This window comes from Hemitrygon akajei, chromosome 1 (genome assembly GCF_048418815.1).
Source record: "Hemitrygon akajei chromosome 1, sHemAka1.3, whole genome shotgun sequence".
Lineage (NCBI taxonomy): Eukaryota > Metazoa > Chordata > Chondrichthyes > Myliobatiformes > Dasyatidae > Hemitrygon > Hemitrygon akajei.
Genome location: NC_133124.1, coordinates 89,719,635 through 89,745,120, shown reverse-complemented (window position 1 = coordinate 89,745,120; position 25,486 = coordinate 89,719,635). Strand labels below are relative to the sequence as shown.

At 40.7% G+C, this 25,486-nt stretch overlaps 1 long non-coding RNA gene across 1 annotated transcript in view; it reads right to left on the bottom strand.

The window, feature by feature from the left end:
• Positions 1-4,786: 4,786 nt before the first annotated feature.
• LOC140728727 (uncharacterized) overlaps positions 4,787-25,486 on the bottom strand; it is a 28,017-nt gene continuing 7,317 nt past the window's right edge. The window contains exon 3 of the long non-coding RNA XR_012099174.1: positions 4,787-4,888. This is a non-coding gene — a long non-coding RNA (uncharacterized lncRNA). The remainder of the gene's footprint in view (positions 4,889-25,486) is intronic.

The window sequence follows — 25,486 nt, the reverse complement described above, 5'->3', positions numbered from 1 at the left end:
GAAGAAGGTGTTCACTGTCTTGAGGCAAATTAGGGTGGATAAATCCCCAGGACCTGACAAAGTGTCCCCTCAGACCCTATGGAAGCTAATGCAGAAATTGCAGAGGCCTTAGCAGAGCTACCTAAAATAAGACCATAAGACATATGAGCAGAATTAGGCCATTTGACCCATTGAGTCTGCTCTACTATTCAATCATGGCTGATCCTTTCCCCGCTCTTCAGCCCTATTCCCTGCCTTCTCCCTGTTACCTTTAATGTCCTGTCCAAGATCCTATCAAACTCTGCCTTAAATACACCCAACAACCTGGCCTCCACAGCTGCCTGTGGTAATAAATTCCACACATTCACACCCTCTGGCTAAAGTAATTTCTCCGCATCTCTATATGCCCCTCTATCCTGATGCAGTGTCCTCTTGCCTAGACTCCCCCACCATGGGAAACATCCTTTCCAAATCTACTCTATCTCAGCCTTTCAATATTTAAAAGGATTCAATGAGATCCCCCCTTAATCCTTCTAAATTCCAGCAAATACAGACCCAGAGCAATCAAACATTCCAGGAATCATCCTTGTGAACCTCCTCTGGACCCCTTCCAATGCCAGCACATCTTTTCTTAGATGAGGAGCTCAAAATTGTTCACAATACTCAAGGTGAGGCCTCACTAGTGCCCTATAAAGCATCACATCCCTGCTCTTCTATTCTAGACCTCTTGAAATGAATGCCAACATTGCATTTCCCTTCCTCACCACCAACTCTACCTGCAAGTTAACCTTTAGGATGTTCTGCAGAAGGACTCCCAAGTCTCTTTGCATCTCAGATTTTTGGATTTTCTCCCCATTTAGAAAATAATCTGTACATTTATTTCTACTACTAAAGTGCGTGAGCATGCATTTTACAAGATTGTATTTCATTTGCCACTCTTTTGCCCATTCTCCTAATCTAAGTCCTTCTGTAGCCTACCTATTCCCTCAGCATTACCTGCCCCTCCACCTATCTTCGTATCATCCGTAAACTTGGTAACAAGCCATCAATTCCACCATCCAAATCATTGACATATAACATTTAAGATGCAGTCCCAACACTGACCTCTGTGGAACACCATTAGTCATTGGCAACCAACCAGAAAAGGCTCCCTTTATTCCCACTCTTTGCCTCCTGCCAATCACTCAATGCTCTATTAATGCTAGTATCTTTCCAGTAATATGCTACCATGGGCTCTTAACTTAGTAAGCAATCGCATGTGTGGCACCTTGCCAAAGGCCTTCTGAAAGTCCAAATATGAAACATCCACTGCATCCCCTTTATCTATCCTGTGTACAATCTCCTCAAAGAATTCCAACAGGTTCATCAGGCAAGATTTTTCCTTAAGGAAACCATGCCAACTTTGTTCAATTCTGTCCTGTGTCACCAAGTACTCCATAACCTCATCCTTAACAAATGACTCCAACATCTTCCCAACCACTGAGGTCAGGCTAACTGGTCTATAACTTCCTTTCTGTAACCTTCCTTCTTTCTTAAAAAGTGGAGTGATTTTGCAATTTTCCAATCCTCTGGTAACATGCCAGAGTCCAATGATTTTTGAAAGATCATTACTACATACTCCACAATCTCAACCGCTACCTCTTTCAGAACCCCAGGGTACAGTTCACCCTTTGGTCTTAAAGCTTTTTGACCACCTTCTCCCTTGTAATAGTAACTGCACTCACTTCTCTTCCCTCACATCCTTCAACATCTGGCACACTGCTAGTGTGTTCTACAGTGAAGACTGATGCAAAATACTCATTTAGTTCATCTGCCATCCCCTTGGCCACCGCTATTATTTCTCCAGCCTCATTTTCTAGCAGTTCTATATCCTCTCTCATCACTCTTGTTTTTTAAATACTTGGAAAAGCTTTTACTCTCCACTTTGACATTGTTTGCTAGCTTGCTTTCATATTTTGTCTTGTCCCTCCTAATGATTCTTTTATTTGCTCTCTGTAGGTTTTTAAATGCTTCCCAATCCTTTGTTTTCCCACTAATTTTTGCTTTGTTGTATGCCCTCTCTTTTTACATTAGCTTTGCCTTCCCTTGGCCACGGTTGCGCTATTTTGCCATTTGACTATTTCTTCATTTTTGGAATACATCTATCCTGCATCTTCCTCATTTTTTCCAGAAGCTCACGCCAGTGCTGCTCTGCTGTCATCCCCTGCCAGCATCTCCTTCTAATTTACTTTGGCCAACTTCTCTCTCATACCACTGTAATTTCCTTTACTACGTCAGAAATACTGCTACGTCAGACTTTACTTTCTTCCTATCAAATTTCAAGTTGAACTCAAACATATTGTGATCACTGCCTTCTAAGGGTTCTTTTATCTTAAGCTCCCTAATCACCTCTGGTTCATTACATAACACCCAATCCAGTACGGCTGATCCCCTAGTAGGCTCAATGACAAACTGCTCTAAAAAGCCATCTCATAGGCATTTTACAAACTCACTCCCCTGACATCCATTTCCAACCTGATTTTCCCAACCGAGGAGCATGTTGAAGTCTCCTATGTTTGAAATGTCTTCTTCCATGGTGACATGCTGGAGGATTGGAGTATAGCTGATGTTCTGTTGTTTAAGAAAGATTTAAGAATAAGCCAGGGAATTTTAGACCAGTGGGCCTGCTGTCTGTAGTGTGAAAATATTCAAAGGGACCGGATATATAAGTATTTGGACAGGAATAGGGACTGATTAGGCATAGTCAACATGGCTTTGTGCTGCCAGGTTGTGTCTAAGAGTTTTTTTCAGAGGAGGTTACCAGGAAAGATAAGGCAGAAGATGTAGTCTATATGGATTTTAGCAAAACTTTGACAAGGTTCCGCATGGGAGGTTGGGCAAGATGGTTCAGTTATTTGGATTTTGGATGATGTAGTACATTGAATTAGACATTGATTTTGCTGGAAAAGCCAGAGAGTGGTAGTAGATGGTTGCCTCTCTGACTGGAAGCCTGTGTCAGAGGGATTGGTGCTGGATTCATTGTTGTTTGTTATCTATATCAATGATCCGGATGTTAATGTAGCAAACTGGATCAGCAACTTTGCAGATGACACTAAGTTTGGGGTGTAGTGGACATCGAGGAAGGCTATCAAAGCTTGCAATGGGATCTGGATCAGCTGGAAAAATGAGCAGAAAAATGACAGATTAGATTTAATGTTGATAAATGTGAGGTGTTCCACTTTGCGAGGACTTGCATGGTGGAGGCACAGGTAGATAGGGTTGTGAAGAGAGCTTTTGGCACATTGGCCTTCATAAATCAAAGTACTGAGTACAGAAGTTGAGATGTTATGTTGAAGTTGCAGAAGGCATTGGTGAGGTTTAATTAGGAATATTGTGTGTATTTTTGGTCACCTACTAGAGGAAAGATGTAAATAAGATAGAAAGAATGCAGTGAAAATTTACAAATATGTTGCCAGGACTTGAGGACCTGAGTTATAGGGAAAGGTTGAATAGGTTAAGACTATTTCCTGGAGTGAAGGAGAATGAGGGGAGATTTGATAGAGGTATACAAAATTATGAGGGGTATAGATCGAGTATATGCAAGCAAGTTTTTTCCTCTGAGGTTTGGTGAGACTCAAACTAGGGGTCATGGGTTAAGAGTGAAAGGTGAAATATTTAAGGTGAACATGAGGGGGAACTTCACTCAGAAGGTGGTGAGAGTGTGGAATCTTCTTCCAGCAGATGTGCTGCCTCATGAAATTTTTGAATACGTACATTGATGAAAGGGGTATGGTCTGGGTGCAGATCAATGGGACCAGGCAGATGAATAATTTGGTACGACTGGATGTGCCAAATGGCCTGTTTCTGTACTGTAACATTCTATGACTATGGCTGTGACACTTGAGGCTGATATTTTGAATGGTTAGCTCCAGTGAAAGCTAAAAATTAGCTTTATTTGTCACATGTACATCACATCGAAACATACAGTGAAATGGGTAGTTTGCATCAATGGCCAACACAGTCCAAGGATGTGCTGGGTGCAACCCACATGTGCTGCCATGCTTCCTGCACCAATGTAGCATGCCCTCGACTTACTAACCCTAACCTATACGTCTTTGGAATTTGGGAGAAAACCAGACCACTTGGAGGAAACACTTGTGGTCAAGGGGAGAACATACAATCTCCTTACTGACAGCGGCAGAATGGAACCTAGGTTGCTGGCACTGCAATAGTGTTACACTGATCACTACGCTACCATGCCTCCCTAAAGGCATTGAGTCTGGAGAAGAAACTGGTGGATTTTTATAAATGAATTTGACCTGCAACTGTGCTGACATTAAATCAGTCTTACGTGCTCACTGACATTATGGCCTGTCTGCTCTTAAACTTCCAGTGGTCAATCACTGCATGTGTGTTAATGTTCTCACCCACGTGACATTTCACTCAACTGATAAATTCCCTGTGGTCATCATCCCAGTGCTCTAAGGGCAGTTCCTGTGCACAAAAGCAGGGGTTAATGATCCAATTTACTAACAACTGAATTTAAAAATCCTTTATTATGAATGGTACAACCAGTAGAGGTAATGGAAACAGAACCCCATAAATTTTGGTGTGGGTGCATTTTTTTGTCCATCTTCTGACAATCTATGAACTTTTGATATACATATCTATGTTCTAGTTATAAAACAGTCTGAATATACTGCACAACAAATATCACTATGTACAAGAGTAGCATATCAAGGAATAATTTTCACATTACATCCTCAATAATGCTTTTGTTAAATAGTAAAGAATGTAAACTTACATAAGCTCATCGTGAATTTGGATACGGAGCATCTGTCTTCATTACCACTGCAATTTTGAACTGGATTGCTATTGCAGTTTTTATTGCTTGTTTCATCCTTACAGGAGTAGCATTTTAAGCCAGCAACTGCAAATGGTATTAACACACACAATTTGAAATGCATTGTAAAATTCTTCCATCTCTAAAATACTTTTTCTTTCTTGCATAATTTCATAACTTTATTGTTATCGGCTTTAATCAACCTTTAAAAAGAAACAACAGTGGATACTGCAGATGCTGCAATCTGGAACAAAGAACTAATCACTGGAATAACTTAGCCAGTTAGACAGCATCCATGAATGCAGGTCAACATTTTTTATCAAGGTCCTGCATGAGGACTGAAAGTATAAAGAGCAGAGGAAGGCTCTGGCAGGTGCTAGGTGGAATCAAGTGAAGATGGAGATGACAGGCCAATGGAGCCAGGTAGGGGAGGGAGAAGGATGGAGTTGGGAGACAGTTGCTGGTGAATGAAAAGTAGAAACAGATAAGGATAAACAAAAAAGAAAGAGCACCAGTTGAAAAGAGGGGAGAAGTAGAGACAGAAGCTGGAGATGTGATAAGTAGAGGCACAAAGGAACAGATGCTGGAAACTGGTAGATAAGAAGTTTATGAAGCAGAAACAGATCAAGGAGAGACGATGTGCAGATGGAGCCAGTGGTGTGGAGGGGTTTTGGGGAGGAGGTTTCAGAAAGAAAGGGGAAAGACAACCTGTGTGGATCAGAAAGAGAGAAGAGCACAGAGTGTGTGTTGCCTGACACTGGAACATTCAGTGTTCATTGCAGACTATCCAAGAAAATATGAGGAGCTGTTCCTTTAGTTTGCACTTGGCCTCACCCTCGCACTGGAGAATGTAGGTCAGTGTAGGAATGGGAAGGGAAGTTGAAATGGCATGCACCAGAAGCTCAAGATGACCATTATGAACAGGGCATAGGTATCCACAAAAATTATCACCTTGTCTCCACTAAAGTAAAAGAAAGCACATTGAGAGCCCCAAACATAGTAGACGAAAAGGTGCATATGAAGGTTTTCCAGAACAGATTAAAAGTCTACAACAACATAAACTGCATTTCAGTGATTTCAATGTGTTATATGTTTTGGGGAGTGTTAGTTACATAAAAGGGTAGACATCCAAAGCACACAATTTATGGTGATTAGGAAAAGAGTCAGGGAGGTAAAAGTTAAAATCTATTCAAGCAATATGTAGTCATGATTGGCATTTCATTTCTCAAAAGATTTTAATGTGAAGATTCAAAAGTGAATTAGAAAAAATATCTGAGGGTGAAAAGAATTGCAGAACTTTGGGCTTAGAGTTGAAGGATTGATTGTTCTTCCGAATGGCAGAAATGGTTGAGAGTATACCACTCTCCCCCAACATTTAAGTTCAAAGGCCCTTTATTGGAACCTGAAATATTTTATATTAACACCTTCAGTTCTGTGTGTTACTCTAGATTAGCACAAATTGGCTCTTCTGATGAAGGATTTTTAATCTGAAACTAATCCAGACTAACAGTGACAGAAGATGCTCATCAGTAACACCCACTTTAAAGTTCAATCTAAAATATGAATTCCATTTCTCTTCCCACAGATGTTGCCTGGCCTGCTGAGTGTTTTCAAAATCAACAGTTTTCAGTTCCAACAACTGGAATTTTCATTTTATTTTCACGTTAGCCAGATAAGTTTTTTTCAACCTTAGACTTTTCTCAGACTTTTGAACTAAATCATCAGTGAAAATTAATACAACAACTGTCATGTAAATATTTTTAAACTAATGGCCCTTTTCCCATTTGGATTGGACAAATATGAATTCATTTGCTCCCAATGAATCATTGATATGATTGATATCTTCTTTCCCAACACTTTATAGAAGTTAGAAATTTTTCTCAGCCCACCCCCCACCCCCCCGTGGTGAAGGGTGAAGAGCAAAGGGCAATGGGTTGTTTTGGGGTCTCAGTCAAACTGTTCTTAGATGTCAAGAATTATGTGAGAGCAATCCTTTGGCAAAAAGTTCATTTGGAAGTATACCAAAGTTACTGCCAGCTTTTGTCCATCCTTGTTGCTGCAGAACTGAGAAGACAGCTTATAGCCAACCATATTAGTGGGTCTGGAATTGCATACAGACACCAGGTAAGTTTGACAAATTTCCATTTATGAATGGATTGAGCTTTTATTCAGACCTATGGTTATCATTACTGATACGAGTTTTCTGAATTCCAGAAATATTTGATTAATTTATATTTTCCATGATGAAACTGAAATACATTTCTCTGGATCAGTTTCCAGAACTCAGGCTCTTGACATCCTGAAACAAAGCCAATGGAAATCTCTGAGACAAAAACAACATTATTCTTGGGTCACTGGGAGAACCTGAATTAGACAAGCAAGAAACTGCATTTTCTACTGATTGTAAAAAGATGTTATCTGTAAATTGCACAATTTTATTTGAGTGGACCAGCAGTTGCTAGAAAACTTTCAGAATCAGAATATGTTGCAAAATTTGGTGTTTTGCAGTGGCAGTATACTGCCACACATTAAATATACTGTACTATATATAAGAAGAAGAAATAAAAAATAAAATAATCAGAGCCTACAGAGCAAAAAAAAACTGGAGGGTAGTTTTCATGGGTTCATTTGTCTGTTCAGATAGCTGATGGCAGAGGAGAAGAAGCTGTTCCTAAAGCATTGAGTGTCTTCAGGCTCCTGTAGGTCTTCCCTGATGGCAGTAATGGGAAGAGAGCATGTCCTGGATGGTGAGAGCCCTTCATGATGGATACTGCCTTCTTGAGAAATCACCTTTTGAAGATGTCCTCATTGATGGGCATGCGCCCATGATGGCTAACTATACAATCCTCTGAAGCCTCTTACAATCCTGTGCGTTGGTGCCTCCATACCAGACAGTGATGCAACCAGTCAGAATGCTCTTGCTGTATATCTGTAGAAATTTTCCAGAGCCTTTGGTGACATACCAAATCACATCAAACTCTTAATGAAATATAGCTGCTACAATGCCTTCTTCATAATTGCATCAATATGTTTGGCCCAGGATAGATCTTCAGAGATGTTGGGACCCAGGACCTCAAAGCTGCATAACCTTTCCACAGCTGAAACCTCTATCAGAACTGCCTGTGTGTTGTTCCAATTTCCCCTGCCTGAAGTCCATCATCAATTCCTTAGTCTTACTGATGCTGAGTGTGTGGTTGTTGTCCGACACCACTTAACCAGCCAATCTATCTCACTCCTGTTTGCTTCCTCATAACCATCTGGGATTTTGTCAACAATAGTTGTGTCATCGGTGAAGATACAACTTAAAACGCTTTCCAATGAAGCATTCTAACTGGTTGCTTCACTGTCTGGTATGGAAGGTCTATGCACAGGATTGGAAAAAGCTGCAGAAAGTTGTAAATTCAGCCAGCTCCATCAAGGGCACTAGACTCCCCAGCATCGATACTTTTAAAAGGCAATGCCTCAAAAAAATGGCATCCATCATTAAGGACCCCATCACCCAGGATATGCCCTCTTCTCATTACTACCATCAAGGTGGTGGTACAGGAACCTGAAGGCACACAATCAGTGTTTCAGGAACAGTTTCTTCTCCCCCACCATCAGATTTCACAATGGGCAATAAATCCATGAACACTATCTCACTATTTTTTCCTCTCTTTATGCACAATTAATTTAATTTAATTTTCTAATATATACTTATTATTGAGATTTAGTTTTTATTACGTATTGTAATGTACTGCTGCCACAAAATAAGTTTCATGACATACAGTATGCCAGTGATATTAAACCTGATTCTGATTTATAGGTCACATTTGAGCTCTGCCTAGCCACACAGTAATGGATGTAGAGAAAGTAAATCAGTGGGCGAAACACGCATCATTGAGTTGCACCCTTTGTTAATTGTCAGCGAGGAAGAGATTTTATTTCCGATCTGCACTGTGGTCTCTCAATGAGGATGTCAAGGATCCAGTTGCAGAAAGGAGGTACAGGTACCCAGGCAGAGGAGCAGGTTTTGAATTTTGCCACTGCTGTATTAAGCTCTTCTCTTGCCTAGGTGCTTACTACCGAAATATTGATCAAAATATTTGATGACTTTTCTGCTTATTTCATGGGATACATTCCTAAAGCATCTTTCTTCAAACGTATATTTTTAAATAGTAAAAAATACTTTTACTTACCAAGGAAAGCAAAGTGGAGAATAGAAAATATATGAGTTCAGATACTATACAGGTAAAAGCAGAATAATATAGTAGTAGTCTTTACTCAAGATACTCAAAATTGCTCCACCCTAATATACCAATTTATGTTTTATGTTCCCTGTATTTTCATAATGTAGTCTTTTAGAATTAGACTAGCAATTTGAGGACAATATTTATTAATTTTAGTGAAATGGGAATTGTTAGGACAAATCAGATTGATTACTTTTAGTGAAAAGAAGTAGGGAAATATAAACTGATTGTTGTCAACCTCTAAAAATATAATAGATCACATCTCAGATTAAAATAAATAAAACCGCTCCTGCAGTTAAGTTGGTTAATCAACCAATTTAATTTAGTTTAATAAATGGGTATTTGATTGTACATATTTAATGCAAACATCTAAACCTGTCTAAATTTCACTAAATGTTCATGATTACATTTTGTAATAAAAGGCACAATGCATTGTTAAAAAATAAATTCTGCTACTTTCAAACTCCAGGTGAAATTCAATCTCAGTCTTCAATGGATCAGATCACTGTGTTTTAAATCATGGGATATATTTTGCTCCACTATTTTAGTGAAAGAAGACACAAGTGTTCATGCCTGTGTCTTATCCTCATGAACACATCCATGTTTATCTAAAAATATTTAATAAAATATATCTTTTATTTCATATGGTGTTACTTGAACAAGCCCCAAAGAGCTCCTTCTGTCATAAATCCAGGAGTAAAATGTTAAATTCCAAATAGTGAATATTTATATTAACATTTGACATGTATGGTGAAGTATCTCAAGTGATTCAGAAGCACTCGTGTTTACTAAGTTTTCAAGACGTCGGAATGTTACGCTTAGAGCCTTTCCATTCTTATACTAAATTCACAAAATAATGAGAAAAAGTAAACCCCTTTGGAGGAAAAGAGGGAATTCCTGAAAAGATATGAAATATATTATTGATTTTTAAATTCTCATTGTATTATATTACTAGAAGAGAATTGCAACAACTTAAGATTTTGAATGTAGATGGACAACTAACTATTTTACAGAACAATACCTGCACACCAAACTTTTGGACTCTTATGAACCATTCAGGTGGTTTTCCTCAAATTAATGATTTTTTTCCCCTTCATGGACAACTATAGTTATTAATTAAGCAACAGCCAAGCTGCAAGTCATATGATAAATCAAGATTCAGGATTGTTTAGTGTCCATTTCCTGTACAGAAGTGTAAAGGAAAATTAAATAATTGTTACTCTGGATCTGATGCAAAACACAAACAAAAAAAAAACATCAAAGATAAAGAACACGGTAATAATTAAAATACACAATAAATATACAGTAAAGTGACACTAGGTTGTACATAAGTGACTGACAGGAAATAGTAAAGTAGTGGTGGAGTGAGTTGGAAGAAGTGCTGATCATCTTACTGCTTGGGGGAAGTAACTGTTTTTGAGTCTGGTGGTCTGGCATGGATGCAATGTAGCCTCTTCCCTAATGGGAATGGGGCAAACAGTCCATGAGCAAGGGTGAGTGGGATCTTTCATGATGTTATTGGCCCTATTCCAGCATCTTTCTGTGTAAATATCCTTAATGGTGGTTAGGCTGTTGGCAGTGATGTGTCGGGTAGTTTTGACTTCCCGTCCACTGCGGTGCAGTTTCCGTCCCAAGCAGTGATGTAGTTTGTTAGGATACTTTCAACTGCACATCTGAAGAATTATGTGAGTGTGGATGTACAAAGTCCAGCTCTCTACAGCCTCCTCAGAAAGTAGAGGCATTGGTGAGCTTCCTTGACTACGTAGGACATGTTCTGGGATCATGAGGGTTTGTGTGTGATATGCATTTTCAGGGGTTTGAAACTGCTTACAGTTTCCACTGTTGTGCCACCAGTGTAAAATGGAGTGTGAGTGGTGTGAGCTGTCCTGAAGTCGATAACCATTTCCTTTGTCCTGTTTACATTAAGGAAGAGGTTATTTGCCTAGCCTCAAGCTCTCTGCAAACTGTCTCACCGTTGATGATGAGCCCCACCGTTGTGATGTCATTGATGAACTTGATGATGTGATTGCTCGGGTGTTTGGTCATGCAGTAATGTGAGCGAAGTGTACAGCGATAGGCTCCGCACTCAGCTCTGGGAGCACCGGTGCTGAGGATGATTGGGAGGGTTGAACGGTTGTGCATCCTGACTAACTGAGACCTGTTCGTTAGAAAAGTCCAACACATAGTTGTACAGTGGTGTATTTTGACTGAGAAGTAGGAGTTTGCTCACCGAGATCTGTAGGACAATAGCGTTGAATGCTGAAATTAAATCCAGAAACAGCATTCTGACATAAGTATCCTTGATTTAAATATGTTGGTAGTAGTCCTTCGTATTCGAAGAGGACACAAACCTGTGCGTGATGGAGTTTTAAGTGAAACAGCCATTGTACAGGGGCAATCCCACTCTCTCGGCAGAAGAGACCTTGATCCAGTGGCAGGGCCAATTGTTACAGCTGGAGACCTCTCCTGCTGCAGTGGATGACCAGGACGTCTAAGTGCCTTGTCATGCTCTTAGCGCTCCACAACGCCTGCTGGCCTGCCTTCTTGACCGTTGGAACATTAATCAGTCTCCTCCGCTCAATCTGCCAGGGCCAGACTTCACACTCTGGGATAGACAGATCCCCTACCTCACCGAGGGTCAAAGACCCATTGGCTACCCTCACCTGGTTTGGCCCATCTGCCGAGACGGTTTACTGGGGTGTGGCCACTACGCGTGTTACAGCTACTTGGAGCCACAGGTGACAGCTGAGCGCCGGATGAGGACTAAAGGTGGACGAGCTGCCCTGAAAAGGGCAGGGCAGGCCCCCCCACCAGAGGTGCTACCCCTCCCTAGACACCCCATACATCCTGATTTATATATCAATACAGTATAACATATGGTATATATAAATCAATACAGGGATATGGGCTACACCCAGATAAATGAGATTAAATTAGGTAGGCAACCTATTAGCATGGACGAGTGGGATTGAAGAGGCTGTTTTGGTGCTGTATTACCCTATGACTTTTTATTTGAAGAACCTACTCCCAGAAAATTATCTTCTGCTTCGAGGCATTGAGAAGGAGAAACAGTATATAAAGTTTTCCCAACTATTTCCTGGTATCCATGTTGAGATTATATTCAGAGCCATAGCGTCACAGAGTCATTCTATTTTACATTATTTATTTTATTTAGAGATACAGTGCAGAAAAGGTCTTTCTGGCCCAAAGAGATGTGCCACACAGCAACCCAGCTATTTAACTCTAGCCTAATCACAGCCAAGTCCAGCTCTTTGCCTTCACATGTGGCTTAGCTAGTAAGCCCGGTGGAACCATTCCTACTGACAGGAGAAGAGGCAAAGGCAGATTATTGGTGCCTTAAAACCAATTGCTCTGGACAGATGGGGCTCATCAGCCATGGTTGGTAGCTCTAGTACAAAAAGGAAAACTCTGATCTTGAACCTCTGTTGCCTTGTGGCTATAACTATTCCTAGGGAAGACTCCTGGGGTCCCTAAGACAGTCCTACATTGAGTTCAACGCTGACTGGCAACTCCTGCAATGCCGCTGTGTCAGACTCTGCCGTTCCTTTCACTGCATCAACAATGCGGAGAGGGGAGCCTGCTGCGTGGGCAACATCTTGCTCTATATATCGTACTGCTCTAGCTTGAGAATTATCTGATGGCTCAGCACCAACAACATAGACAGATAGGACGCAACATCCACGGTTGACCCCAACTAACAGAGAGAGTCTCTTCAATCACAGGACAATTTACAATAATAAATTAACCTACTAACTGATACATCTTTGGTCTGTGAGAGGAAACAGGAACACCAAGTGGTCACAGGGAGAACGTACAAACTTCTTACAGATGGTGTTGAAATTGAACTCCGAACTCTGATGCCTCAAACTGTAAGGCTAGCTAGTTCATGCCAATCAAGATGCCTCATCCAAGTTAATCCTATTTTCCAGTGTTTGCCCCATAACCTTTAAACCTTCCCAATCGATGTACCTATCCGACTGACTTAAAAGTTATTACTGTATCTGCTTCAACCACTTCCTCTGCCACCTGATGTTACATAAGATACCCCATTTGTGTAAAAAGGTTGTGTAAAAATTTCCCCTCTCAACTTAAATTTATGCCCCCAGCTCTTGATTCCCCAACCCTGAGAAAATAACTAAGTGGATTCACCTTATCAATGCTCCTCATAATTTTATATTCTGTACCTCTATATCACCTCTCCAAAGAAGAAAGTCCTAATCTGTCCATTCTCTTCCTATAAATCAGACTCTCAAGTCCTAGCAGCATCCTTGTAAATCTTCTCTGAAAACTTTTTAGTTTAACGTCTTTCCAGATGCAGAGCAACCAAAACTGTACATAAAGCTCCAAATAGAGTCTCACCTGTGTCCTGTAAAACTGCACATAACCTCGAAATATTTATACTCAATGCTCTGATTTATGAAGGCCAGTGTGCCAAAGCTTCTGCACAACCCCATCTATCTTGAACTCCACTATCAGTAAACCATGTATCTGTAGTGCAAGGTTCTACAGCAATCTCCAGGGTCCCACCATTCACTGTAAAAATCCTTCCTGGATTTGTCTTTCAAAAATGCAACAATTTGCAATTAATGCACATTTACACTTGTTAATGGTCTTACACTCACTAAAAAGAGTACATGGAGAAATTATTCCTGAATTGCAAGCTCATGAATTGAGTTTCAACCCAACTGAAATTAAATCTTGGACAAATGTACCCAAATATATTGAAAGTATATTTTATAAGTAGTCAAAATATGAACTGTTAAATTCCTTAAGCATGACAAGAATGACATTGAATTTAAGACTAAATTTTTAAAATACAATTACCTGTACTTATGCCAAGGCAAGTGGCAGACAGAAGAAGCAGAACAACCTTCATTTTGCCTCACAGTTTGTGGAAGACCTTGTGGAAAAATAAACTTCCCTTATTAATGTTAGGAGAAAGTGTTATTGGTAATTGTTGCTGTGTAATTAGGATCAATTTTCATGATGAGAGCTATTAAGCCCAAGGTAGGCATTTAAATAGCATAAACGTGCTTAACAATGTTTGTTTTTCATTGCCTAGAGATTAATCTTTCATTGTAATACACAGCAGGTGCTGTAAGATTTCACCAATTGATGTGAATGTCAGTATATTGGATTTTGAATTTGACCATCTAGGTAAAATCAATCAATGTTGTTCATAAAGTAATGTATATAGCATAGTCCAACATAGGTAACCCCCCTTCACCACCCACCATTGAGCTCATCTACATGAAGCATTGTTGCAAGAAGGCAGCATCCATCATCAGGGACCACAACCACCCAGGACACGCTTTCTTTTCGCTGCTGCCAAAAGGAAGAAGGTACAGGGGCCTCAGGACTCACACCACCAGGTTCAGGAACAATTATTCCCCCTCAGCCTTCAGGCTCTTTCACCAAATGGATCACTTCACTTGCCCCATCATTGAAATGTTCCCACAACCTATGGACTTACTTTCAAGGACTCTTCATCTCGTGTTCTCAAAATTTATTGCGTATTTATTTATTAGTATTCGTTTTCTTTTTGTATTCATACACTGGTTGAAGGCTACCAAATGGCTAACATGAGGGGACATAGTTTTAAGGTGCTTGAAAGTAGGTACAAAGGGGATGTCAGAGGTAAGTTTTTCACACAGAGGGTGGTGAGTGCGTGGAATGCACTGCCAGCGAAGGTGGTAGAGGTGGATACAATAGGGTCTTTTAAGAGACTCTTAGATAGGTACATGGAACTTAGAAAAATAAAGGGCTATGCAGTAGGGAAATTCTAGGCAGCTTCTAGAGTAGGTTACATGGTCGGCACAACATTGTGGGCCAAAGGGCCTGCAATGTGCTGTAGATTTTCTATGTTCTAAGAAGGCCCAAGTTGGTGTGGTCTTTCATTAATTTCTAACCATTAGTTTCATTAATTTCTGATCAGCATTTGTTTCTAACCATTTACTTTTCAGTACATGAAGGAAGATGGGGTGTATGTGGTGTACAGGGAAGGATAGCCTTTCTGCTGAAGGGGCTTCTCATGTCCAAAGGCTCACCTTTGTTCTCCACCAGACACACAGCTTTCACCTGTGCTCCAAGTAGCTGTTTGCATGTGACAGTAGCCACAGTCCAGTACACCACTTCGATAGGTGGGATAAAGCAGGCGAGGGTAGACGGAAGCCTCATACCCCTATGAGATGAGGACATTTCGGTCTTAGCATGCAAAGTCAGCTCCGGCAGACTGGTGGATGAGTGAGATCCAACAGCCTGGAAGGCGGCTGTACGACGCTCCATGGAAAGCAAAGGGCACGACGGCACAGATGAAGTTATGATCATTCACTGCAAACAATGAAGACCCGATTGTGTCACTTGATCGAACCACTGGACCCAGACTTCTGAGTTTGAGAGAGTGGAACTGTTCCAGTACAACGGCTTTACCACTTCAAAAAAACTCTCCCGCACAGGTTTCCTGTCATCATCAGACAAGGTGGACAACCACCACCTGAAGAATTTGTATTTATCTAGTGCCTCCTATAAAGAACAACCTATCAAGAGGTATTCTTTATATTTTGCAGGAAAATGCTTTGTGAAGTTTGTATACACCAAAACTGAAAATACCACAGATTACAGGAGAGATTTGTAGTAATTTATCACTTCTAATTCAGTAAAGCACCCCAAGGTACTTCATAGGAATGATAACAAACAAAATTTAACACAAGGCCATGGAAGGAGATATGGACCTGATGCAAGGTTTCAAACCAAAACTTTGACAATTCCTTTCCTCATACAGATGCTACTTGACCTGCTGAGTTCCTCCAGCAGATTGCTTGTTGCTCCCTATTCAGTAGTCTGTAGACTACTCATCATCAAAGTTCTTAGTAGCACTGAAACTATGAAGAAACCAACACGGAATCAGAGAAATCAGAAGCAGGAGTAGGTCACTCAGACCTTCCAACCTTCTTCATCATTTAGCAAGATTGTGGCTGATCTTGTAACATTAACTCTGTATTCTAATCTCCCCAAGGTAATATTTCACCCCACTTTCCCAAAAAATTATGGATAATTAAATCTGGGAACAATTAAATATCAAAGAGAGAAGAACTTTTCTTCAAAGTGCTATTGAAATGTACATAAGTATAAAAGTCAGGAAGTCATGTAGCAGCTGTAGAAACCTTTGCTTAGGCCACATTTTGAGTACTCTGTGCAGTTCTGTTTGCCACATTACAGGAAGGATGTAAACACGAGGAAATCTGAAGATGCTGGAAATTCAAGCAACACACACAAAATGCTAGTGGAACACAGCAGGCCAGTCAGCATCTATAGGAAAAAGCACTTACAACGTTTCCGGCCAAGATCCTTCGTCAGGACTCACGAAGGGTCTCAGCCCGAAACGTCGACAGCGCTTCTTCCTATAGATGCTGCCTGGCCTGCTGTGTTCCACTAGCATTTTGTGTGTGTTACAGGAAGGATGTGGCGGCCTTGGAGAGGCTGCAGAATGTGGTCTGGATCAGAGATTACAAGCTATCTGGAGAGGGTGGATAAACTTGGATTGTTTACTCTGGAGCATGAGAAGCTGAGGGATGACCTGATAGAAATATACACAAATGTGAGAGGAATGCATGAAGACAGTCCTTTCCCAGGTTGGAAATGTTACATGCTAGAGGATGCAGCTTTAAGGTGAGGGGAAAGTTTAAAGAGAACTACGAGGCAAGTTTTGATTTTTTTCAGATACTGTTAGGTGCTGGAAATAGGCATGGGAAATGTCAGAAAATATAAGAGCATTTAAGAAGCATTTAGACAGGCATATGAATAGGCGAAGAATGGAGGGATATTGACCATCTGCAGGCAGATAGGATTAGTTTGGATTGGCATCATTTTAGCACGGATGTTGTGCTGATGGGTCTGTTTCTATGTTCTAAATAACCTTCTTTAATGAACTACTTAAGGTCAATTTCAGCTCTGCATCTATACGTTTTGCTGATTTGTCTTTCAGCAAAAAAAAAGTTGATTTTCCAAATGGAGCCATTCTTACATTGTAGAAGTGGGCCATGTTTTCAGGTTTGTGGACATGATTTGCAGAATTGCCCCAGGACAAAGCAAAACAACTTCTCTTCCAGCTTTGGGTAACTGAAATTTGAGAAATGGTCACCCGAATCACAATCAGGAATAACTGAGGCATCTGCATATTGAAATAGATAGGCAGAGGAGGGATTTTCTGGCACCACTTGAGGGGTTGGTGTCAGGAGTGAGAAGGGTTACACATTAGCATTCTATAGTGACATTCTTAGCCCTACTCCTGAAGGCAGCATTCTTGGCTTTTGAGATGAGAAAAAATAATTTTAGAAACTGTTTTATATCTTTTAACCACTTTTGGCAATGGTGAACTTCTGAAGTTGAAGAGTAGTTTTGAAAGTTTATCTTTTCAAAGTTCTAGTTGAGATTGTCGCTAACGTACTCCACAGTAAAACAGGGTTTCGGCCTCCTCTACATTGGAGGTATCAAGCATAGACTTATTTATATCGTAAATTACTTTTGTAATTTATATTAATGTTATGTATTTGCACTACAAAACAACAAATGCCATGCCATATAAATCAGTGATAATAAATCTGATCACAAACAACATTGGCGGATTGATCTACACCTGCCCCTACACTTCCTCCCTCAGTACCATTCAGAGCCCCAAACAGTTCTTCCAGGTGAGGTAATACTTCACCTCTGAGTCTGTTGGGGTCATCTACTGCATCTGGTGCTCCCAGGGTGCCCTCCTGTATATTGGTGTGACCTGACATAGATTGGGAGACCACTTTAACAAGCACTTACACTCCATCCAGCAGAAGTGGGATCTCCCAGTGGCCACCCATTTTAATTCCACTTCCCATTCCCATTCTGTCGTGTCAACCCATGGCCTCCTCTACTGTTGTGGTGAGGCCACACTCAGGTTGGAGGAGCAACACCTTATATTCTTTCTGGGTAGCCTCCAACCTGATGGCATGAACATCAATTTCTCACACTTCTGTTAATGTCTTTCCACCCTGCCCCTCCACCTTCACCATTACCCAATTCCCTCCCTCACCTTATCTCCTTACCTGCTCATCACCTCCTCCCCCTTTTCCTTCTTCCATGGCTTTCTGCCCTCTCTCATCAGATTCCCCCTACTCCAGCCCTCTATCTTTCTCACCAATCAACTTCCCACCTCTTTACTTCATCCCTCCCCCTCCCGGTTTCATATACCACCTTCTCACTCTGATTCCTCATCTTTTTCTCTCCAGTCTTGCTAAAACGTGTCAGCCCAAAACATTAACTGCACTCTTTTCCATAGTTGCTGCCTAGCCTGCTGAGTTCCTCCAGCATTTTGTGTGTGTTGTCTGTGATAATAAATCTGAATCTGAATCTGGAAGACTAGGCGATCTTGAGTGCATGTCATTTCAACTCTCCTACCCATTCCCACTGTCCTGTCTGTACTCAGCCTACTCCGTTGCTAAGAAGAGGCCAACCACAAAATGGAAAAACAATATTTCATACATATTTTGTTTCAGTAGCTTACAACCGAATAGAATGAACATTGAATTCTCCAGTTTCAGAAAGCCCACAGCATCACTGTTCTCCCGCACACATACACCTGTCCACATAAGTTTCTTCTCCCTTTGTTCATTTTTCCCATCCCATTCCCTCCTCCTGTTCCCTCCCCGGTTCCACTTGCTCATCACCCACTCCTCATCTGGTTACATCTATAGGCAGTCTGCCTCTAAAAAAATAATTTCATTTGCTAAACGAGGAAGTTTATGTATCGTGTTGTAGTTACTGTTGCTATTCTTGTTGATAGTAAGTAGAAAATTAGGGGATAATTCAATACTCAGACTAAATTTTATGCTTTAATTTACAAGCTACATACTTTGCTTTCTTCAGGCCCTCAACACTTGTATTATAATGTTAGAGGCAACCTGTTCCTTGTTTAGTCAGAGTTATTATAACAGCTACAAGTTAATTTCCTGTTACTCAGTTTGAGATCATTTCACAACAAAGAAAATGAATGAAGGAGTAATTAGAGTCCAATTACTCTAATGTACGTGGGGGGTAAATTTTTAAAAAGATTGTGGAAATAACTTAATAACAATTTTGAACAGTGTCAATAAAAGGATAGCATGGAATTATTAAGAGAAGATTCAACCAGACGAAATTGATTGAATTTCTTGAAGGAATCACAGGGAAGGTTGATGAGTCTGTTATGCTTGATGTACTGAGAGATTACCAAAAAAAATCAAAAATGGTTTCTAATTGAAACACATCTAAAAAAGCAGTTGAAATTGCTGCATCAATGGAAACAGCAGACAGAGACACAGTTGAGTAGCAGACAGGAGTGAAAGTGTGTGTGAACAAAATTGCAATGTCTAAACAGAAACCTGCCTGGCCAAACAAATTGTATTACTGTTGTGGTAGGGGCTCGCATTCAACAGATCAATGCAGATTTAAAGGTGAAATTTGCAGAAAGTACAGCAAAGTAGGACTCATGCAAAAAGCATGACCGGCAGATAAAAATATGCATAGACTGCATAGAGAAGAGAGAAAGATTAAAAGTCAAGTTGCAGTTTCAAAAATAGTATTAAACTGCACGCTGTTAATGAAAAATCTGATAATGATGAGAGGGATACAGAACTATATAGCCTTGAGATTTACAATGTGAAAACTAGCAACAGACATGCAATATGGTTACACCAGAAGTGAACCAGAAATTAATTAAAATGGAAATGGAAACTTGCTCAGTTGCTCCATTCCCATTCTGATATGTCTATCCACGGCCTCCTCTACTGTCAAGATGAAGCCACACTCTGGTTGGAGGAACACACCTTATATACTGGCTGGGTAGCCTCCAACCTGATGGCATGAACATTGACTTCTCTAACTTCCATTAATGCCCCTCCTCCCCTTCTTACCCCATCCCTGATATATTTAGCTTTCCCCCCTCCTTTTTTTCCTCTCTTTCTGCCCATCACTCTGCCTGTTCTCCATCTCTCTCTGGTTTTCCCCTCCTCCTTTCTTTCTCCCTAGGCCTCCCGTCCCATGATCCTTTCCCTTCTCCAGCTCTGTATCACTTTTGCCAATCACCTTTCTGGCTCTCAGCTTCACCCCACCCCCTCCGGTCTTCTCCTGTCATTTCGCATTTTCTCCTCCCCCTCCTATTTTCAAATCTCTTCCTCTCTTTCCTTTCAGTTAGTCCTGACGAAGGGTCTCAGCCCGAAACGTTGACAGCACTTCTCCCTATAGATGCTGCCTGACCTGCTGCGTTCCACTAGCATTTTGTGTGTGTTGCTTGAATCTCCAGCATCTGCAGATTTCCTCGTGTTTGCTCAGATGTTTCAGTCATCCCACAAAATGAGTTTGAATGGCATTTCAAAGATACCAAAATGAAGTCTGTAGATATCCAACTAAGAACTTATACTGAAGAACAGTTAACTCCTGTGAGACATTCGTAACAGTACAACCAACAAGCCACATTGAGCTTATATGTGGTAAAAACAGAAGGAACAGCATTGTGGTGGTGTGATTGGCTGAGACAACTACAACTTGATTGGAGATACTTTCACAATGTCTATCTTTGATATCTCATTTTTTCCTTTTCAGGAGGTAGGGGGTTCTTTTGAAGATCCTGACCTGGAATTACACTCTGAATTCGGTACTTTGCGGGAATGGGATCCGCTCTCAAGACCTCACAACCAGCCGCTTTTTGATATCCCAAGGACGCAGCCTGGAAGACAAGCATGCCTTCAGGATTCCGGGATTTCATGGCTCTGGGAACATGTTGATTCTAGGCCAGTGCCCCTGTCAGAAGTGTCATGGGAGAACACGGAACATTGGGAGCAGCGAGTTAGCTGCCAGGGGTTGTTTGCCCAGAGAGTGCTAACTCTCCAGGCGCAGAGCTCGGAAAAAGCAACACAGCAGACTTTTAACATCATAAATCAGCGAGATGTTTGTTATGTGTCCCCTTGTGCTGTGAAATGGAGACACCTCTTTTTCCCTTATTAGGAAGGGAGAGAGCCTGTGGCATGTCAAATTATTGGGTGAACAAGTAGATTTTGGGGTACGAGTCTGTGTCTTTACTGAAGCTTTGCCGCGTGCTTGAGTGCTCAGTGGAAGGTCCTGATGCTTTTTTTGCTGGTGAGAGTTTGGGGGGGGAGGTCGTTGTCTTGTTGCTGCTTGTGCATGGGAGGGAGAGTTGGGGGGCGGTATTTGAGGTTCTAACGTTTTAACTGTCATTCATTCTCTGGGGCACTCCTCTGCTTTCACGATGTCTGCGAAGAAAAAGAATTTCGGGATGTATATTGTATACATGAACATTCTCCAAAGAGAGGGCAAAACAGGTGTTGATGTCAGCTCTGTGTCTCTTACTGGAAAGCATATTCGACTAAGGAAGGAGCATGCCGCTCAGAGGAATTGCGAAAGTGAAGAAATCAGTGGTCTGACTACAACAGTTTTTGTTGGCAACATATATGAGAAAGCTCCTGATATATTAATCAGGCAGTTACTTGTGAATTGTGGCTTGGCTTTAAGGAGGAAGGAAGCTCAAGGAGCTTCAGGAAAGTTGCAAGCATTTGGCTTTTGTGAATATAAAGAACCAGAATCTACTCTGCATATATTAATATTATTGCATAAACTTCAATTGGAAGACAAAAAGCTGCTTGTAAAAATAGATTCAAAGACCAAAGCCCAGCTGGATGAATGAAAGGCCAAAAAGAAAGGGGTCACTGGAGATAGGAAAACAGAGGATTTGTCAGATGATGAGGGAACCAAGAGGAGAGATCCGATCATATAGGAAGCAATAGAGGGATTAATAAAGAGAATACTCCGGGCAGCTAACTGCTTCTTCCCAAAATCAAGATGCACAAACTAAAAGAAGAAAGAGGAAAAAAGGAAAGACTTCCAACACCACACCCCTCATCCCCCTTGTCAGGAAAGACATTATTCCACAAGAGTAAGAAAGCCTCTATAACAATTAAATCTTTAGGCCAGAATGGGACAATAAAAAATGTATTATGCTGTCTATGTCTGTATATAATAGTTCTATAGTATAGTATACTGTGTATCTAGTTGAGATGCATTGTCTATTGAATTGAAGTTTATAGCTAAGCATAGAAGAATGTGTATTTAATATTTCAGTAAAATTTCAGTAATCTTTTATATATTGGTTAATTAAGCATTCATTTAAATAATTCATTATGGATTACATGTACAGCCCTATCTATCCTCATTATATGCGGGGGATATGTTCCTTGCAGTCGACACATAATGTGAATAATTATTTAAATAGAGAACACAGGGATGCGTTCTGGAGGGCTTCCTAAATATGTTTTATCTGTAATTTATTCACATTTTCATATCAATACGAGACAAAAGCAGTACCACAAGGCAACATTTGTATTATATTTCATCAATTTAAGGTAATATTCAACATAATAAATCATAGAAAGTTAACATACTAGGGTGTACAGTACTCACCAACAGTGGCTCCGGGAGATGAGTGGTTGTTGTGGTGTTGGGCAGCTTTACATGGATGAGGTGGATGGTTATGTGTCGTCAGGATCATCAAGGACAGCAAGGGGTGAAGGAAGACTCACAGAACTCTCACAGACCTGACCTCTTTCCAGGATTCATCAATGTTGTTGATGGCATGTCAGATGTTGAAAGACTTTCACCATTCCCTCACCGTTGGTAAACTGCAGGGATTTTCAAAATCATCTGTTGCTTACAGCATCTGAGAGATAGTTGGCCGTAAAAAATATGCCTGGAATGTGGATGTCACACCTTGGTTGAGTGGTTGAATCAGCGATGTTGTGTTAGGCGGCAGGAAACGCACTGTTATGTTAGGATGAATGCTATCCAAATGTTTAGGATGGGCTGGCGCATTGTCAAGCAACAAAAGAAAAGATTCTGTTCCCGGCAGTAGCGTTCAGCCTCAACAGCAAAATGATTAGCAAACCAATCTTCAAAGCAACCCATGCTTTCTTGTTAGTTGCCTAGTGGACAGGAAGCGTATTCTTACTCAAACCCTTAAGAGCATGGGGGTTTAGTGAACGATAAACTAAGAGAGGCTTCATCTTACAATCTCATTCTGCATTGGAACACATAAACAAAGTCAATCTATCCTTTGCTGCCTTGAAACCTGATGCAGTTTTTTCATCCTTACTTATGTAAGTGCGTTTCAGCATACGCTTCCAAAAAAGCCCAGTCTTGTTTGACACCACCCTGTTTATAATTTCCAACTTGTTTTCAAGCGGTTCTCTGCCGCTTGGTTGATGGCCCAGGACTTGATATCGGATACTTAGGAGGCATAGTTAAATACATCAAGCACAAAATCACTGTAGCGTAGGTAAAAACAATAAAAGTTTAAGAGCTCAAGATCGCACATCCATATGTTGCCAAAACCAATGCGAGACTGGCGGAAATGAGACTGAGAGACGTGCATTGGAGGGATGCAGTGACTTGTATTGGTGGGAAAGCAGTGCTTCTCATCCCAACAGTGAGACTGTGAGGCGTGCACACGTGACTTGTATTGGCGGGAAAGCAGTGCTCCTCTCATAACTGTGAGTTTTAGACGCGCATGAGGAGACGTTGGTAGAAATAGGCTCCTTGCATAACTGTGAATCCGCATAGTCTGAAGACGTATATAACAAGGATAGGGCTGTATAAACACATGAATTGCATATGTCATCACGCTACTACGTGATAAGTGCACGCCTCACTTAAAGTAAACATGAAGTCAGACTCACATTTCGGGCTCCTACATAGTTCTTTGAATTAGTTTAATATTTTGAAGTTACAAAACATAACAGAAAACAGCTGTGAAGTTGTGATGGAGCTTATTCCTAACTCACCTCACCAATCAAAAGGTTTCCAACACAGAAATTACCCAGTTATTCCTTTCTTCTGTTTTCTGTTCATCGTTGCAGCCTCAACTCATACCCAATGCCAAATGATCAAATGTTGTGTGGCATCATATCTAAGGGCTCTTAAAGATCAAATTTACAAAATCAAATGGTTCACTTTTTATCTATTCTGCTTGTTACAACCTCAAAAATCTCTTAATAATTTGTTAAACATGATTTCTTTCATAAAGCCATGTTGACTCTGTGTCAATCAATAAATGCTTTCAACATTCAAGATTGTCAAATGTAATTTCCTGTACATAAGTATCAAAGGAAAATGAAATAATTGTTACTCTGGATCTGATGCAGTATAAAAAGACTCAAAAGATAAAGGACACAGTAATAATTTAAAAACCTCAAAAAATATTGATACATAAGACAACTTCTATACATAGATTGATTGTTATGTCCATAAAGTGATGCCAGGCTGTACGTAAAGTGACAGGAAATAATAAAATAGTGGTTGAGTTAGTGGGTGGAGGTGTTGGTCAGTCTTACTACTTGGGGAAAGTACAGTAACTGTTTTTGAGTCTGGTGGTCCTAGCATAGTTACAATGTTGCCTCCTTCCCGATGCGAGTGGGGCAAACAGTCCACAACTTTCATGATGCTGTTGTTCCTTTCCTGGCACCTATCTGTGTAAATGTCCTTGAAGGTGGGTAGTCTGGTGGCAGTGATATGTTGGGTAGTTTTGATTACTTGTTGTAGAGCCTTCCTGTCCACTGCAGTGGTTTCCATACCAAGCAGTGATGCAAATTGTCTGTAGAATGACATGAGTATAGGTGTGGCAATCCAAACTGTATACTGAACTCCAGCTGTGGCTTAACCAATACTTTATAAAGCAGTATCGTAACTGATCAGTTTTTGTATTCTATGCCTCGGCTAAAGGGTCAAGTATTCCATTGGCTTCTTTACAACCTTAGCTATCTCTGCACTTGGATATGTACACCGAGGTTCCTCTGATCCTTAATGATCTCAAAGGCTGCACCATTCATTGTAAATGTTCTGACCTTATTAGTCCTCCCAAAATGCATTACCTTGCTTTTATTAGGATTAGATTCCATACGCCCATTTTAATAACTGATCAACATCATCTTGTATCCTACGGTGATCCTCCTCACCACCAACACGACCAATTTTCATGTCACCTGCAAACCTACTAATAATGCCTCCTACACTTACATGCAAATAGGTAATGCATATAACAATCAGTAAGGGGACCAGCATTGATCCTTGGAATACAGTTACCACCAGTTACAGGCTTCCAGTCACAAAAGCAACCCTCTCCTATCTGTTCCCTATTACCAGGACAATTCTGGATACAATTTTCCAACTTGTCCTGGATCCCTGTGCTCAAAAATTTTGGACCAGTCTCCCGTGTGAGACCTTGGCAAGGTCCTCACTGAAGTCCATGCAGGCTGCATCAACCACACAATTTATTTCAATATATTTCAAAGGTCTATTTATTATCAAAGTATACAACTCAAATGATTCTCCAGATAGCCACGAAACCAAGAAAGAACAG